This window comes from Chrysochloris asiatica, unplaced genomic scaffold (genome assembly GCF_000296735.1).
Source record: "Chrysochloris asiatica unplaced genomic scaffold, ChrAsi1.0 scaffold00033, whole genome shotgun sequence".
NCBI classification, from domain to species: Eukaryota; Metazoa; Chordata; class Mammalia; order Afrosoricida; family Chrysochloridae; genus Chrysochloris; species Chrysochloris asiatica.
Genome location: NW_006408551.1, coordinates 19939955 through 19945158, shown reverse-complemented (window position 1 = coordinate 19945158; position 5204 = coordinate 19939955). Strand labels below are relative to the sequence as shown.

The following is a 5204-nucleotide window of genomic DNA, read 5'->3' as shown; positions in this document are numbered from 1 at the left end:
CATATTGCTTTCCAGAGAGGTTGGACCATTTTGCAATCCCACCGGCAATGCAGGAGTATCCCAGTCTCTCCACATCCCCGCCAGCATTTATTGCCCTCTACTTTTTTGCTTTTTGCTGTTATTGCTGGTGTGAGATGGTATCTCACTGTTGTTTTGATTTGCATCTCTCTAATGGGTAGTAATCATGAACATTTCTTCATACATTTGTTGACTGTCAGGATCTCCTCCTTGGTGAAGTGTCTGTTCATGTCCTGTGCTCAGTTTGTAGTTGGGTTATTTGTCCTTCTTGTAGAGGTGTTATAGTTTCCTATATTTTAGAAATGAGTCCCTTGTCTGATTTTTTTTCCCATTCTGTGGGTTCCCTTTTTATTCTTCTGGTGAAGTCTTTTGATGCACATAAGTTTGTAATTTTTAGTATGTCCCACTCATCTATTTTGTCTCCTTGTGTTTGCGTAGTTTTCAAAATGTTTGGGAGTCTATGTATTCCCTGAATTAGTGCCCTCATATTTATTCCTATTTTTTTCATTTCTGGCCTTCATAATTTTGGGAGTCAGATTTAGGTTTTTAATCCATGATGAGTTGGTTGTTGTATAAGGCGTGAGGTGAAGGTCTTTTTTCAGTCTTTTGCATATCGCTTTCCAGTTCTGCCGGCACCATCTGTTGAAGAGAATATCCCCTCCCCATGTGATATATTTAGGTACTTTGTGAAAAATCAGTTGGCTGTATGTAGATGGGTTAATTTCTGGATTCTTGATTCTGTTCCATTGATCTATGTACCTTTCATTGTACCAGTACTAAGCTGTTTTGACCACTGTAGCTGTGTAGTAAATTTTGAAATTGAGGAGTGAGAGGTTTTCACCTTACTCTTCTTCGTAAGCAGTGCTTTGCTTATCCTGGGTGGCTTTTCTTTCCATATAAAGTTTGTAATTGTTTTTTCCATCTCTTTAAAGAATGTGCTTGGAATCTGGATTGGGATTGTGTTATATGTGTAAATTGCTTTGGGCAGTATTGACATTTTCAAAATGTTAAGTCTTCCTATCCAGGAGTAAGGTACATTCTTCCATTTTTGTAGGTCTCTTGTAGTAGTGTCTTGTAGTTTTCTTTGTGTAGGTCCTTTGTTTTCAGTTTCTTATTGTGTACCAGCAGGAAAACAAACAGAATCTCAGTTGCTAAGACCTAAAAGGACAGTTCTGGCCTTGTGGTTGTGCTCTCTTATGTCACAGCTGGCTTGTGGAAAAGCCTTGTGAGCACATAAGCCAAGGCTCCAGGGCCCTGTGCAGGGAACTCACTGCCTCCCACAGTTCTGTCAGGCAGGAAATCCTACCTGCCCCACTGCTGCTTCCCCATGTCATGTCCATCGCTGGCTAGAGCCACAGTGACGTCCTAAGGAGTGGTGGAGATGAAGCTGGGGCTTTTCGAGAAATCAGCGGGTACAAGGTGAAGTGTGAGCAAGAGAAGGGGTGTCTACACAAATGATGGGTGGTTACCGCAAGATTGTTTCTTGTAATAGAGTTAATGATGGGTAGCATGGGACTGAGAGATGGATCTTTATCTGGGATATATATATCCCTTGACAATATTAAGAAAGGAATTTTAGATAATTTGAAAGGTTAAAAGGGAGAGTATTTATGTTCAAAAAAATTTGGAGAGAAATTTTTAATGTTTTTAAGTGGATTTTTTTTTTTTTTTTCTTCAACAGTTGGATCGAGTTCTCCAAAAGCAAGCTGGATTGGTTTCTGTTCCTTTACTTAATACCTTGAGAAGTTCTGAATATCAAAGGCAGTTTGTTTGGAAGACTTCTAAAGAAACGACTCCAATTTTTGCAGCAGTCAATCAGGTAGTTTGATGATTGTAATACATTTTTGAATATTATTACTGGTAGAGTGATGGTTCAGGTTAATATAGACCCTACTATGTTAGATATTTAACTGAAAAATTAGCTGTTTAAGTAGACCTAGAGGTAGGGTCTAGCAAAGTGAAAGCGTTTTGTTAAAATTGTCCTATGACTTTTGATTTATGGTAGTACTATGGTACTGTCCTAGGCTACTGATGATCATTGTTACCAGCTCCAGCACATAAACTAAATGTGAGACAGGGTAATGAAAACTTGGGGGCCTGGTAAGTTTTTGCATGCTGTAAGATTTGTTTTTTCTTAATTTAAAAATGTATCAAATTGATTTTATCCTAAAATGTTATGTTTAGTTGACTAATATTGCATGCTTTTTGTCTTTCAAGAAAGGCATAAATGCTTTGGATATTTACTTTAAATCATTATAGATATGTTGAAAGCATTACAAGATACACAATTTTATCCTTATAGTCAGATGTACAGTAATAGGAATTTTCAGTGTAACTATGTGAAATTCAGAAAATTGTGATATCTAAATGTGACATTTAGTGTGCACAGTTTTCGTATTTGACTGCCATTCCTTTTACATTGTTATTCTAGTACTATCTTCCTTTCTCGTACATAATTGTTATGGCTCTGAACTCTGATTTGTGTTCCTAACCATACATCCAGGCTTAGGAAGACAATCTTTCCACTTAGACTATCCCCAGAGTCCCATGATGGTTTAGTTTTTTGTTTTTTATGATTTTTGTGTTTTTCTTGTAAACACATCCTCACATTCAATTTGTTTTGTATCTCACATTCACTTATATTCTTTGTATGCCCATAAGGACACAGTGGATAATTAGATTAAGCAAGACTATGCCATCTTCTGTCACTAAGATAATACTAGTTATCTTACAAATTATGGCAGTTTGGGGCTTGCTTATTATTCAGTGTTTAAAAAAAAAAGGTTCTATAACATTATAATAAGAACATATAACAACATTGGAAATTTCTATAATGTCGTAGGAACATATAACAACATAAATTGATATGTATCCTTATCCACCTACAAACAGGATTGGCACTTTTGCTTGCTCACAGGTGTTGCTGCATAGGAGATATATCTCAAGAACAACTTACAACTGGAAAATTGTGTGTATTCCGTTTTTCTAGAGTATTTGACCTTTCAGCTAGGGCTGATTGAAATCAGTGTTATTGACTACTTATCCATTGCGGAGAACTGTTATTGATAGGACTAGAATGCCGTCTAAGACACACCATTACCAGTATCTTCACTAGCAGTGTTAGTGCTTTCAGTATTGAGGTCAAAGAATTTCTTCAGACGCAAATGGTCTTTGTTCCAAGCATATCGGTTTCAGTCTTGAAGTGAAGAGCTCTATGACAGAAACGTTTCATGCTTGTTGTTGGAGGGTCTCCAAAGGAACTGTTCACTTCTGTTTTATTACACACCTGTGTTTTGAAAGGTTGTCTTCTATTAATGTGTAAAATGTTTAAGAGCCAGAACAATCTTTGTTAGGAAAGTCTGGAAAGTTATACTGTTCCAAAAAAAGATGCATTGTTTAGATTTGAACTATATGAAGATGAACTGTTCAGCATTATAAAGTGATAACCTTATTCAATTTCCCTATCATTTCCATCTGCTTCCTTGTAAACAATGATATTGTACCAATATAATGGGACCCTATTATGAAATACTAAGTATAAAAGGAAACATTTAAAAATAGAAACAGAGTAATTACCTATTTGTCTCCCCCTTAAAACAAAAAAACAAGCACCTAAGAGAACCGACGTGTCGGCACTTAACAACAACAACAAGAAAACCAAACAGATGGAATGGATCAGATAGTCAAAATATTAAGAATTTTTCATTGTTGCAGGTAGTCCTGGTGTGGTGCTGTAGGATAAGCACTGGACTGCTAACCATGAGGTTAGAGGTTCAAACCCACCAGTCATTTCTTGGAAACCCCATACCGGGTAGCTGTGAGTTGGAACCGATTCGATGGCACTTAACAACAACACCAGCATTGTTGCAGGGGAAAAAAAAAAAAAAATCTTACCAAGGAGAACCAAACCAAACCAAACCAAACCCTGTAGTGTTGACAACAGATTTGGCTGTATAAAGGCAATTTTAACAGAGGTCTCCCAACTGCTAATAATATACACATTACAGTTAATGTTCATGTTCATATTCTCACAATATTTAATTATCCCTTATCAAACTGATGGATAGGATTGGGGAGCTTTGGGATAAAGGATCAGATACTGTATCCTTTATCATTTTGCTTAAGCATTTTTTATTATAATAACTGTTTTTCAAAACAATAACAATGAGTGTAGAAAGTTGACCTTTGGATGTTAGACATATGAAAGAAATTACAATCATAACTGTGTGTTTTGTATTTTAAAATTCAAATTTGTTAGAGATTTTTAAGAGATCTAAATTCTGTATATTTAATCAGCAACAAAAAAATCTTAATTAAAATAATTTTTGTTTTAAGGTTTGCAACAATAAAAGCAAATTTGTTCCACAATTCAAAGGTAACTCAATCATCCATGAAACTGAATACAAAAGAAATTTCAAGGGCTTATCTCCAGTGAAAGAACCAAAGTTAAGAAATGATTTGAAAGACAACGGGAATCTTGAAACTATATCCCCTGAAAAGAAGGTATTCATCAACTCTTAACTTGAAAACAAACTCCTTTCAATTTTAGACTCACCTTGTTTTCTTTCACTTACTACTACTCAAGGTTGATTTTCTAGCTAGATAATGAATGTGTTATTCTTCTAATCTCAAATGTGCATTACTAGGAATGAGCATCTACTAGGAACCAGGCTTAGGTTAAGTACTGAGAATGAAAGAATAACAAACATTAAGTCCGGAGCAGCTCCTGAGAGAGAGAGAGACAAACAACCAGGTTTCATACAGTGTGATAGATGCCTAGCTCTGAGACTGTTGAGCCTACTGTGGAAATAGCAGATGATTGCCCGGTAAGTAATGTGAGCTCCAGGGCTAACAACAGGGATAGAAACACGTAGTTTAAATGAAATAATGGAAACTAAACACATGCACATACGAGCATACATGCATTTTAAACCAGAGCTTTACCATGCTAAATTATACCCACTATCATTCGTATGATTTACCTCAGGCTGTCCAAACACCTGTTCTATATGAAATTATACCCATTTAACTTACTCTGTTAGGATGAAATCATTGTAAATTACAGGTAATTGAGGTAAAAGTACTATTTTTTAATCTCTTGGAATGTTGATATCTGATACGTTATGGATTCTAAAAATATAAAGTGTATGACTAAAAAATTACCATATATATATATATATATAGAG

At 35.6% G+C, this 5204-nt stretch overlaps 1 protein-coding gene across 1 annotated transcript in view; it reads left to right on the top strand.

Annotated features, from left to right (window-relative positions):
• MDM1 (Mdm1 nuclear protein homolog (mouse)) overlaps window positions 1-5204 on the top strand; it is a 58494-nt gene that overhangs the window by 11758 nt on the left and 41532 nt on the right. The window lies entirely within an intron of this gene.